We start from the raw sequence: 13,749 nt of genomic DNA on the forward strand, positions 1-13,749 counted from the left end.
TGATCCAAATCACCGATGATCCTAGCGCCGAATGGACAGCACCTCCACGTTCAACACACATACGGAACGGAGATGTCTCCCACGCCTTGATCTAGCAAGGAGGAAGGAGAGGTTGAGGAAGAGAGTCCAACAGCAGCACGACGGCGTGGTGGTGATGGAGTGGCAGTTCTCCGGCAGGGCTTCGCCAAGCTCACGCGGAGGAGGAGAGGTATTGGAGGGGAGGGGCTGCGCCAGGTTCAAGGGTGTGGCCGCCCTCCCACCCCTCCACTATTTATAGGTGGGGAGAGAGGGGGCCAGCCCCCTAGATCCCATCTAGGGTTGGGGGCGGCGGCCAAGGGGGGGGAGGAGTGCCGCCCAAGTCAAGTGGAGGCCCTCCCCCTTAGGGTTTCCCCTCTCCCATGCGCATGGGCCTTGGGGGGGCTGGTGCCCTTGGCCCATTAAGGTTAGGGCGCGCCCCCTACAGCCCATGCTGCTTTATTGGACGTGGTGGAACATTTTCCGGACCTCAGGACCCCTCCGGAATCCTTCGGAACCTTCCGGAAGCTTCCCGGTACAATACCGGAAAAATCCGAACTTTTCCCGGAACCCGAACAACAACTTTCCATATATAAATCTTTACCTCCGGACCATTCTGGAACTCCTCGTGACGTCCGGGATCTCATCCGGGACTCCGAACAACATTCGGTAATCACATACAAGTCTTCCTAATAACCCTAACGTCATCGAACCTTAAGTGTGTAGACCCTACGGGTTCGGGAACCATGCAGACATGACCGAGACAACTCTCCGGCCAATAACCAACAGCGGGATCTGGATACCCATGTTGGCTCCCACATGTTCCATGATGATCTCATCGGATGAACGACGAAGTCGAGGATTCAATCAATCCCGTATTCAATTCCCTTTGTCCAGCGGTATTGTACTTGCCCGAGATTCGATCTCGGTATCTCGATACCTTATTCAATCTCGTTACCGGCAAGTCTCTTTACTCGTTCCGTAACACATCATACCGTGACCAACTCCTTGGTCACATTGTGCACATTATGATGATGTCCTACCGAGTGGGCCCAGAGATACCTCTCCGTTTACACGGAGTGACAAATCCCAGTCTCGATTCGTGCCAACCCAACAGACACTTTCGGAGATACCTGTAGTGTACCTTTATAGCCACCCAGTTACATTGTGACGTTTGGCACACCCAAAGCATTCCTACGGTATCCAGGAGTTGCACAATCTCATGGTCTAACGAAATGATACTTGACATTAGAAAAGCTTTAGCAAACGAACTACACGATCTTGTGCTAGGCTTAGGATTGGGTCTTGTCCATCACATCATTCTCCTAATTATGTGATCCCGTTATCAACGACATCCAATGTCCATGGTCAGGAAACCGTAACCATCTATTGATCAACGATCTAGTCAACTAGAGGCTTACTAGGGACATGGTGTTGTCTATTTATCCACACATGTATCTGAGTTTCCTATCAATACAATTCTAGCATGGATAATAAACAATTATCATGAACAATGAAATATGATATAATAATAACTAATTTATTATTGCCTCTAGGGCATATTTACAACAGTCTCCCACTTGCACTAGAGTCAATAATCTAGTTCACATCGCCATGTGATTAACACTCACAGGTCACATCGCCATGTGACCAACATCCAAAGAGTTTACTAGACTCAATGATCTAGTTCACATCACTATGTGATTAACACTCAAGAGTTCTGGGTTTGATCATGTTATGCTTGTGAGAGAGGTTGTAGTCAACGGGTCTTGCCATATTCAGATCCCTATGTATTTCGCAAAACTCTATGTCATATCGTAGATGCTTCTACCACGTTCCACTTGGAGCTATTCCAAATTGTTGCTCCATTATACGTATCCGGTATCTACTCAGAGCTATCCGGATAGGTGTTAAGCTTGCATCGACGTAACTCTTTACGTCGAACTCTTTATCATCTCCATAACCGAGAAACATTTCCTTATTCCTCTAAGGATAATTTCCGCTATCTGGTGATCCAGTCCTAGATCACCTTTGTACCCTCTTGCCAGACATGTGGCAAGGCACACATCAGGTGCGGTACTCAGCATGGCATACCGTATAGAGCCTATGACAAGAGCATAGGGGACGACCTTCGTCCTTCCTCTTTCTTCTGTCGTGGTCAAGCTTTGAGTCTTACTCAACTTCACACCTTACAACTCAGGTAAGAACCCCTTCTTTGACTGATCTATTTTGAACTCCTTCAACAACATGTCAAGGTGTGCTTTCTTTGAAAGTATCATCAGGCGTCTTGATCTATCTCTATAGATCTTGATGCCCAATTTGTAAGCAGCTTTATCCAGGTCTTCCTTTGAAAACACTCTTCAAACAACCGTTTATGCTTTCCAGAAATTCTACATTATTTCGGATCTACAATATGTCATCCACATATACTTATCACAAATGTTGTAGTGCTCCCACTCACTTTCTTGTAAATACAAGTTTCTAGCAAACATTGTATAAACCTAAAAGCTTTGATCACTCTATCAAAGCATATATTCTGACTCCGAGATGCTTGCTCTAGTCCATAGAAGGATCGCTGGAGCCAGCATACCTTTTAGCATCCTTAGGATCGACAAAACTTTGATTGTATCACATACAACTCTTTCTTACGAAAACTGGTAAGAAAACTTGTTTTTGACATCCATCTGTCAGATTTCATAATCAAAAAATACAGCTAATGCTAACATGATTCTGACAGACTTAAGCATCGCTACGGGTGAGAAATTCTCATCGTAGTCAACTCCTTGAACTTGTGAAAAGACTCTTTCCCACAAGTCGAGCTTCATAGACGGTAACATTACCGCCCACGTCCGTCTTCTTCTTAAAGATCCATTTATCTCAATAGCTTGCCGATCATCGGGCAAGTCCACCAAAGTCCATACTTTGTTCTGATATATGGATCATATCTCAGATTTCATGGCTTCTAACCATTTGTCGGAATACGGGCCCACCGTCGCTTCTCCATAGCTCGTAGGTTCATTGTTGTCCAACAACATGATATCTGAGACAGGATTACCGTACCACTCAGGAGTAGTACATATCCTTGTCGACCTATGAGGTTCGATAGCAACTTGATCCGAAGCTTCATGATCACTATCATTAACTTCCTCTTCAACAGACGTAGGCGCCATAGAAAACATCTTTCTGTGTTGCATCACTCTCTGGTTGAAATAAAGGTTCGACAACCTCATCAAGTTCTATCTTCCTCCCACTCAATTCTTTCGAGAGAAACTCCTTCTCGAGAAAGGACCCGTTCTTAGCGACAAACAATTTACCCTCGGATCTAAGATAGAAGGTGTACCCAACTGTCACCTTTGGGTATCCTATGAAGATGTGTTTGTCCGCTTTGGGTTCGAGCTTCTCCGGCTGAAGCTTTAAGCATCGCAGCCCCAAACATTACGAAACTACAACTTTGGTTTCTTGCCAAACCAATGTTCACACGATGTCGTCTCAACGGACTTAAATGGTGTCCTATCTAAAGTGAATGCAGCTGTCTCCAACGCATAACCTCAAAATGAAAACGGTAGATTGGTAAGAGACATCATAGATCGCACCATATCTCATAGGGTTCGATTACGACGTCCGGACACACCATTACCTTGTGGTGTTCCAGGTGGCTTCAACTGTGAAACAATTCCACAATGTCTTAAGTGATTGCCAAACTCATAACTCAGAAATTCTCATCGATCAGATCGTAGGAATTTGATCTTCTTGTTATGATGGTTCTTAACTTCACTCTGAAATCGCTTGAACTTTTCAAACGTTTTAGACTTGTGCTTCATTAAGTAAATATACCTATATCTACTCAAATCGTCAGTGAAGATGAGAAAATAGCGATATCCACCGCACGCTTCAATTCTCATTGGATCACACGTATCAGCATGTATGATTTCCAACAAGTCACTTGCCCGTTTCATTGTACCTGAAAACGGGGTCTTAGTCATCCTGCCCATGAGGCATGGCTCGCATGTGTCAAGTGATTCAAAATCAAGTGACTCCAAACATCCATCGACATGGAGTTTCTTCATGCATCTTACGCCAATATGACCTAAGCGGCAGTGCCACAAGAAAGTGGTACTATCATTATTAACTCTACATATTTTGGCGTGACCATGTGTATTACCACGACCGAGATTCAATGAATCATTCACAGAGGGTGCATGAACATGAAAGGTATTATTCATGTAATCAAAATAACCATTATTCCCTAACTTAAATAAATAACCGTATTGCAATGAACATGATCTAATCATATTCATGCTCAACGTAGACACCTGATAACATTTATCTAGGTTCAATACTAATCCCGAAGGCAGATGGAGTGTGCGATGGTGATCTCATCAACTTTGGAATCACTTCCAACACACATCGTCACCTCGCCCTTAGCCAGTCTCCGTTTAGTCCGTAGCTTTTGCTTCAAGTCGCCAATAATAGCAACTGAACCGGTATCCAATACCCAGGTGCTACCAGGAGTACTAGTGAGGTACACATTAATAACACGTATATACTTTGTTGAACTTACCAGCCTTCTTATCTACCATGCATTTGGGGTAATTCTGCTACCAGTGACCGTTCCCCTTACAATAGAAGCACTTAGTCTCGGGTTTGGGTTCAACCTTGGGTTCCTTCACTGGAGCAGCAACTGGTTTGCCATCCATGAAGTTTCCCTTCTAGCCCTTGCCCTTCTTGAAACCAGTGGTCTTGTTAAACCATCAACACTTGATGCTCCTTCTTGATTTCTACCTTTTGCGGTCTTAAGCACCGCAAACAGCTCTGGGATCAACTCCATCCCTTGCATGTCATAGTTCATCACGAAGATCTAGTAGCTTAGTGATAGTGTCTAGAGAACTCTATCAATCACTATCTTATCTGGAAGTTTAACTCCCACTTGATTTAAGTGATTGTAGCACCCAGACACTCTGAGCACATGCTCACTAGCTGAGCTATTCTCCTCCATCTTGTTGGCAAAAGAACTTGTCAGAGGTCTCATACCTCTCAACACGGGCATGAGCCTGAAATCCCAATTTCAGCTCTTGCAACATCTCATATGTCTTATGGCGTTCAAAAACGTCATTGGAATCCCGATTCTAAGTCGTAAAGTATGGTGCACTAAACTATCAAGTAGTCATCAGGATGTGTCTGTCAGGTGTTCACAACATCCACAGACGACGTTGTAGGGGTTTGCACATCGAGCGGTGCATCAAAGACGTAAGCCTTCTGTGTAGCAGTGAGGACACTCCTCGGACTACGGACCTAGTCCGCATCATTGCTTACAATATATTTCAACTTAATCTTTCTCTAGGAACGTATTGAAACAGGGAGCTACAACGTGAGCTATTTATCTACAACATATTTGCAAAGACAATTTAGACTATGTTCATGATAATTGAGTTCTTCTAATCAAATTATTTAATGAACTCCCACTCAGATAGACATCCCTCTAGTCATCTAAGTGAAACATGATCCGAATCGACTAGGCCGTGTCCGATCATCATGTGAGACGGACTAGTCATCAACGGTGAACATCTCATGTTGATCGTATCTTCTATACGACTCATGTTCGACCTTTCGGTCTTCCGTGTTCTGAGGCCATGTGTGTACATGCTAGGCTCGTCAAGTCAACCTAAGTGTTTCGCATGTGTCCCGAGGCCATGTCTGTACATGCTAGGCTCATCGACACCCGTTGTATTCGAACGTTAGAATCTATCACACCCAATCATCACGTGGTGCTTCGAAACAACGAACCTTCGCAACGGTGCACAGTTAGGGGGAACACTTTTCTTGAAATTTTAGTGAGGGATCATCTTATTTAAGCTACCGTCGTTCTAAGCAAATAAGATGTAAAACATGATAAACATCACATGCAATCAAATAGTGACATGATATGGCCAATATCATTTTGCTCCTTTTGATCTCCATCTTCGGGGCTCCATGATCAACGTTGTCACCGGCATGACACCATGATCTCCATCATCATGATCTCCATCATCGTGTCTTCTTGAAGTTGTCTCATCATCTATTACTTCTACTACTATGGCTAACGCTTTAGCAATAAAGTAAAGTAATTGCATGACGTTTATGTTGACACGCAGGTCATAAATAAATTAAGACAACTCCTATGGCTCCTGCCGGTTGTCATACTCATCGACATGCAAGTCGTGATTCCTATTACAAGAACATGATCAATCTCATACATCACATATATCATTCATCACATCCTTTTGGCCATATCACATCACAAGGCATATGCTGCAAAAATAAGTTAGACGTCCTCTAATTGTTGTTGCAAGTTATTACGTGGCTGCTATAGGTTTCTAGCAAGAACGTTTCTTACCTACGCCAAAACCACAACGTGATATGCCAATTTCTATTTACCCTTCATAAGGACCCTTTTCATCGAATCCGATCCGACTAAAGTGGGAGATACAGACACCCGCTAGCCACCTAATGCAACTAGTGCATGTCAGTCGGTGGAACCAGTCTCACGTAAGCGTACGTGTAAGGTCGGTCCGGGCCGCTTCATCCCACGATGCCGCCGAATCAAGATAAGACTAGTAACGGCAAGTAAATTGACAATATCGACACCCACAACTGCTTTGTGTTCTACTCGTGCATAGAAACTACGCATAGACCTAGCTCTGATACCACTGTTGGGGATCGTAGCAGAAATTTAAAATTTTCTATGCATCACCAAGATCAATCTATGGAGTAATCTAGCAACGAGGGGAAGGAGAGTGCATCTACATACCCTTGTAGACCGCTAAGCGGAAGCGTTCAAGTGAACGGGGTTGATGTAGTCGTACTCGTCATGATCCAAATCACCAATGATCCTAGCGCCGAACGGACGGCACCTCCGCGTTCAACACACATACGGAACGGAGACGTCTCCCACGCCTTGATCCATCAAGGAGGAAGGAGAGGTTGAGGAAGAGAGTCCAACAGCAGCACGACGGCGTGGTGGTGATGGAGTGGCAGTTCTCAGGCAGGGCTTCGCCAAGCTCACGCGGAGGAGGAGAGGTATTGGAGGGGAGGGGCTGCGCTAGGTTCAAGGGTGTGGCCGCCCACCCACCCCTCCACTATTTATAGGTGGGGAGAGAGGGGGCCGGCCCCCCTAGATCCCATCTAGGGTTGGGGGCGGCGTCCAAGGGGGGGAGGAGTGCCTCCCAAGTCAAGTGGAGGCCCTCCCCCTTAGGGTTTCCCCTCTCCCATGCGCATGGGCCTTGGGGGGGCTGGTGCCCTTGGCCCATTAAGGTTAGGGTGCGCCCCCTACAGCCCATGCTGCTTTATTGGACGTGGTGGTACATTTTCCGGACCCCTCCGGAATCCTCCGGAAGCTTCCCGGTACAATACCGGAAAAATCCAAACTTTTCCCGGAACCCGAACAACAACTTTCCATATATAAATATTTACCTCCGGACCATTCCGGAACTCCTTGTGACGTCCGGGATCTCATCCGGGACTCCGAACAACATTCGGTAATCACATACAAGTCTTCCTAATAACCCTAGCGTCATCGAACCTTAAGTGTGTAGACCCTACGGGTTCGGGAACCATGCAGACATGACCGAGACAACTCTCCGGCCAATAACCAACAGCGGGATCTGGATACCCATGTTGGCTCCCACATGTTCCACGATGATCTCATCGGATGAACCACGATGTCGAGGATTCAATCAATCCCGTATTCAATTCCCTTTGTCCAGCGGTATTGTACTTGCCCGAGATTCGATCGTCGGTATCCCGATACCTTGTTCAATCTTGTTACCGGCAAGTCTCTTTACTCGTTCCATAACACATCATACCGTGATCAACTCCTTGGTCACATTGTGCACATTATGATGATGTCCTACCGAGTGGGCCCAGAGATACCTCTCCGTTTACACGGAGTGACAAATCCCAGTCTCGATTCGTGCCAACCCAACAGACACTTTCGGAGATACCTGTAGTGTACCTTTATAGCCACCCAGTTATGTTGTGACGTTTGGCACACCCAAAGCAGTCCTACGGTATCCGGGAGTTGCACAATCTCATGGTCTAAGGAAATGATACTTGACATTAGAAAAGCTTTAGCAAACGAACTACACGATCTTGTGCTAGGCTTAGGATTGGGTCTTGTCCATCACATCATTCTCCTAATTATGTGATCCCGTTATCAATGACATCCAATGTCCATGGTCAGGAAACCGTAACCATCTATTGATCAACGAGCTAGTCAACTAGAGGCTTACTAAGGACATGGTGTTGTCTATTTATCCACACATGTATCTGAGTTTCCTATCAATACAATTCTAGCATGGATAATAAACGATTGGCATGAACAATGAAATATGATATAATAATAACTAATTTATTATTGCCTCTAGGGCATATTTCCAACAGCCTCGAGGCGACTTCTCGGACCCTGGGTACCAAGGGAGCGAGGCCCCTGCAGGCTCTGAGTTCGGCCCCCAACCGGACACTACGCAGGAACCTTCGATGGTTCTGGACTCCGGCAGGCGGTCCCCCGTTAAGGGGGGCCAACCATCTGTGCCGGTGTCCTCTGTCCAACTAGAGGCACCGGACAACTGCTGGAAGCGCTTCGCAGCGCTTCCATAGATGAAGAGCACCGCACTATTATGAGTGCGGTGGTCGAGAAGGTTCAGTCTGCCAAAAACGGACTGACCGAAGCTTGCGCCAGCCTCCTAACAGGCTTTGAGGTAAGCAATCAAAATATAAGAAAATATTACCACATAGATAGTAGCCCTTGATGGTCTGTTCGGTGTTCGCGAGGAAAAGCCGAATAGAGGATCAAATGATAACTCAAGAGTCTAATTAGAGTATGTCTATGTGCATGTACAAGCTTCACTATTGGCCGCTGCCACACGTACTGCGGAGGTCTCTGCGCTGAAGCAGGACCTGAAGCGGTCCGAGGGCGAGCTCGGCCTTACCAAGAGGCAGCTCGAAGAGAGCAAAGGTAAGGAATACTCCTGTCTATATAGTTAAAAAGAAGTTCGGGAGTAAAGTAATAGGATCATCATGGATTTGTCAGGGGACATGACCGAGGTGGCGACCCTGAGGAAGGCGTTGTCCGAGGCTGAAGACAAAGCGGCCAAAGAATGCATTGAACGGGAGAAACAAGAAGCCCGAGTAGGCGAGGTGCAGCAAGAGCTCGAGGCTCTTGCCAAAAAGCACGAGTCCTTGGAGCTTGACTCCAAGACGCGAGAGTCCGAGCTCGCGCAGGCGCTTGAAAGCGTCCGGAGCGCCAAGGCCGAAGCCCACAAGGCCCTCCAGGAGATTGACGCGGTGAAGAAGATAGCAGCGGGTAAGGCATTCATTATGCAAAGCAAGCACGTGAAGGAGACTTTCCTTTTTCTTACCCGAGTTCGGAGCTCTCCAGGAGCGTTTGCAGATCTTCCCTGCAGCGTACTGGATGCCGCGGAGTTTTACCGGGCTGAGGAGGGGAGCTCAACGGAGAAGTTGTTCTGGTCTTAGTATACTGGGACCGAACACCCCGTGCCCTTGAGCGACCAGCTGAAGCAGTTGGTCAAACTTCACAAGGCGGCCGAACATGCCATGAGGGGCCTTATAGTCCGGATGTGTCCTGGCGAGCCCCTGTCGGGCAGCTAATTCGGTCTGGTGAGGCGGCTTGTGGAAGCATGCCCACGGCTTGAAGTCATCAAGCGGTCCGTCTGCATCGAGGGTGCACGCAGGGCTTTTTCCCGGGCGAAGGTGCACTGGGCGAAGCTGGACGCCGTGAAGCTGGTGAAGGAGGGGCTGCCAGAGGACAAGGAGCATCGCTGCCCCAAGAATTACTATGAGAGTGTCCTGAAGGGTTCCCGCTTAGTGGCAGATGAGTGTGCCAAGGATGTAATTTTTGAATGAACATGCTCGTGTGCTCCTGTAATATGAAACGAGTTCGTTTGCGCCATGCGACGCTTTCTTAATTTAAAATATTACCTTCTGTGCGGCCGTTTATAAAATCCGAGAGTTGGACAGTCGTCGGCTTCTATCCCCATGTAACTAGTACTCGGGTGTTCGGGATAAACCTGAACACTCTTTACCCCAATTTTGGGTCCTTCAAGGGAGGTGTTCGGCGCAATGAACCAGGCAATCGGACTATAATGCTTTATCACTCTCACTTAGCCATAGAAGTCTATGATTTTAAATTTTTGGCGAAGCCCCTGGTATTCGGAGGGCCGAATTTGGGGCGCTATACACGCCTAAGCCGGACAAGGCCGAGTCCTCGCCCGAAGCGGAAAAAGTCTTTAAGGACTTGAGACCTCTCGAATAGCGACCAGTCTCTCGCCTTATCATGACAGTCAGTTTTTGGCTTTCTCTACAAAGGTGCTCATCCGGAAGAACCGGGACACAATCGCAGTAGTTCTCCCACCGCTACCTTAGCCGATATAGCGGAACGTAAGGTACCAAAGCATGGGAGCCGGGCAACCCAACATTTAACCAAAGACATGATTCGGAGCTGATGCATATAATGCTATAAGTTCAGGGTGCCGCACTGTCGAAAGTGTTCGGACTTCTTGTGCCATATTATGGGGTAAACGAGGACCCCTGGCGAACTGATCATACCCACACGTGCGGGTGCGGATTGTCGTAAATGGACATATAAGAGAAAGAGAAAAACTTAAATAATGCAATGACAGATTAATGATATGCATTGTTATTTAAATGATACGTCGAAGTGTACTTGGTACAAGTAGTGCAATAAGCATAAACTAGGACAATTCGAAATGTCCTATCCCAGGGCAAGCTATGCATAAATAGTGAAAAGCGGGTATATCAATTATTACTAGAGACCACCTGGCGGTTCCCGTGTTCACCTTAGCTTCTTGCCACCTTGGATGTTGCTTCTGGAATGTGTCCGGCAATCGTACTGCCGGAAAGGGCTTCCAGAGAGTTAGGCCCTGAAAGAGAAAAGGAATGTCAAAGGTATACAGCCCCTAGTGTGGTTAAGCCACAATGCGGGGCGTGTCCTGATCATGCCCCCGCCTATGTCCATGGTATTTTCAATGCGTAGTTATGTACGCGCGACACAGATTTTGTCGCTTCACTGGGACTGGGACGGGGGCCGAATTGCTAGGCGAGCTCTGATCGTGCCAGGCGATCCTGTTGCAGCTTGTTCCGGACTCGCTTGAAGGTGTCCGGGGGCCGTGACGCCGAATGAGTGGTCTGCCTAAACAGGTTGCTTTGTGCTTCTGCTGCAAGGGCCGCAGTGTGCTCTTCCGTACGGAGCGAGCGTTCTGTGTTTCCATTTACTGTTATGACCTCGCGAGGTCCTGGCATCTTGAGCTTGAGGTATGCGTAATGCGGCACTGCATTGAATTTTGCAAATGCTGTCCGTCTGAGCAGTGCATGATAGCCACTTCAAAACGGGATGATGTCGAAGATTAATTCTTTGCTTCAGAAGTTATCCGGTGATCCGAAGACCACTTCCAGTGTGATTGAGCCTGTGCAATGGGCCTCTACACATGGGATGATGCCTTTAAAGGTGGTTTTGCTGGGTTTGATCCTCGAGGGATCGATACCCATTTTTCGCACTGTATCCTGATAAAGCAGGTTCAGGCTGCTGCCGCCGTCCATAAGGACTCGAGTGAGGTGAAATCCGTCAATGATGGGGTCTAGGACCAGTGCGGCGGATCCGCCATGATGGATGCTAGTGGGGTGGTCCCTGCGATCGAAGGTGATCAGACAAGCAGACCATGGGTTGAACTTTGGGGCGATGGGCTCCATCACATAGACGTCCCTTAGTGCACGCTTCCGCTCCCTCTTAGGAATATGGGTTGCGTATATCATGTTCACCGTCTTCACTTGTGGGGGAGACCCCTTCTGTCCTCCTGTGTTCGGTGTCCGGGGCTCCTCCTCGTCATCGCTATGCAGCCCCTTGTCCTTGTTCTCGGCATTTAACTTGTCGGCCTGCTTGAACACCCAGCATTCTCTGTTGGTGTGATTGGCTGGCTTGTCGGGGGTGCCGTGGATTTGACACGAGCGATCCAGTATGCGATCCAGACTGGACGGAGCCGTAGTATTTCTTTTAAATGGCTTTTTTCGCTGACCGGATCTAGAGCCTCTGAATCCGGCATTGACTATCGTATCTTCGGTGTTATCGCTGTTATTGCGGCGCTTTGGTCTGTTACGACGCTGCCTACCATTAACATCTTTGGTATCCGAGGTATCCGGATTCCTCGATGTGTTGTTGCTGCGAGCCAGCCAGCTATCCTCGCCCGCGCAAAAGTAGGTCATGAGTGTTGTGAGGGCTGTTATGGACTTCGGCTTCTCCTGGCCGAGGTGGCGGGCGAGCCATTCGTTGCGGATGTTATGCTTGAATGCCGCTAGGGCCTCTGCATCCAGACAGTCTACGATTTGGTTTTTCTTAGTCGGGAACCATGTCCAGAATTGTCTGGCCGATTCCCCTGGCTGTTGGGTTATGCGGCTCAAGTCATCAGCATCCGGTGGCCGCACATAAGTGCCCTAGAAGTTGTCAAGGAATGCATCTTCCAGATCCTCCCAACTGCCGACCGAATCTGTTGGCAAGCTGTTCAACCAATGCCAAGCTGATCCTTTGAGTTTCAGTGGGAGGTACTTGATGGCGTGTAGATCATCACCGCGAGCCATGTGGATGTGAAGGAGGAAGTCCTCAATCCATACAGCAGGATCTGTTGTGCCATCGTATGATTTGATATTTACGGGTTTGAAACCCTTCGGGAATTCATGATTCATAACTTCATCAGTGAAGCATAGGGGGTGTGCGGCGCCTCTGTGCCGGGTTATATCCCGATGCAGTTCGTATGAGTCTTGTCTGCTGTATTCGGCCCGACCGGATTTACTCTTGATGTATCCGACGCGACGATCAGCGTCCCGTGTTGGCGCGCATGCCCGTGTCCCGTATATTGACCTTGCGATTTTTGCCCTACTGTCCAATATGTCTCGCAGGTCCTCTGTGTAACCCCGGGTCTTAGTATTTTTGATTGAGTGGCGATGGGGTGCGGGTTGAACTTCAGGCTGAAACGCCTCTCTGGCTCGGCCGCGTAGTGGCCGGTCAGCCGCATCGTACACTGGTGAATGAGGTTTCAATGCTTCCTCCTCGAGGTGATGTAGCAACCTGCGTTTTGGGTAACTCTTGGACGGGCGCTCGAGTTCATGCTCCTCGGCCGCAAGGACTTCGGTCCACCTGTCTGCTAGCAAGTCTTGATCAGCTTGAAGCTATTTCTGCTTTTTCTTCAGGCTATTTGCCGTGGCCATAAGCCGGCGCTTGAAGCGCTCTTGCTCGACGGGGTCCTCAGGCACGATAAACTCGTCGTCGTCGAGGCTCGCCTCGTCTTCGGAGAGAGGCATGTAATTGTCCTCCTTCGGTTCTCCATTTGCTGCCTGCTCTGGAGGACTAGCTTGTTCATCTTCCAGCTCTACATCGTGCTGGAGGGGACTGTTGTTGTCTTCGGCGCTATCCGGAGTGTTATTATCTCCTGTGCCAGTATCACTGCTCTTGCTGTGGCGGGACTTAGAACGGCGCCGCTGACGTCGGCGCTTGGGTGGCTTCTTGGAGGGGTCATCCTCCGCTGTCTCGTCGCCATTGCCTTCTTTGGGGGTGTCCAGCATGTATATATCATATGATGAGGTGGCGGTCCAGCGCCCTAAGGGCGGTGGTTCCTGTTCGTCTCCTGCATCGTCGTCCATACCGTCGATGTCTCCGGAGTCGAAGTCGAG

The sequence above is a fragment of the Triticum urartu genome, chromosome 2A, assembly GCF_056163025.1.
Source record: "Triticum urartu cultivar PI428250 chromosome 2A, HENAU_Tu73, whole genome shotgun sequence".
NCBI lineage: Eukaryota > Viridiplantae > Streptophyta > Magnoliopsida > Poales > Poaceae > Triticum > Triticum urartu.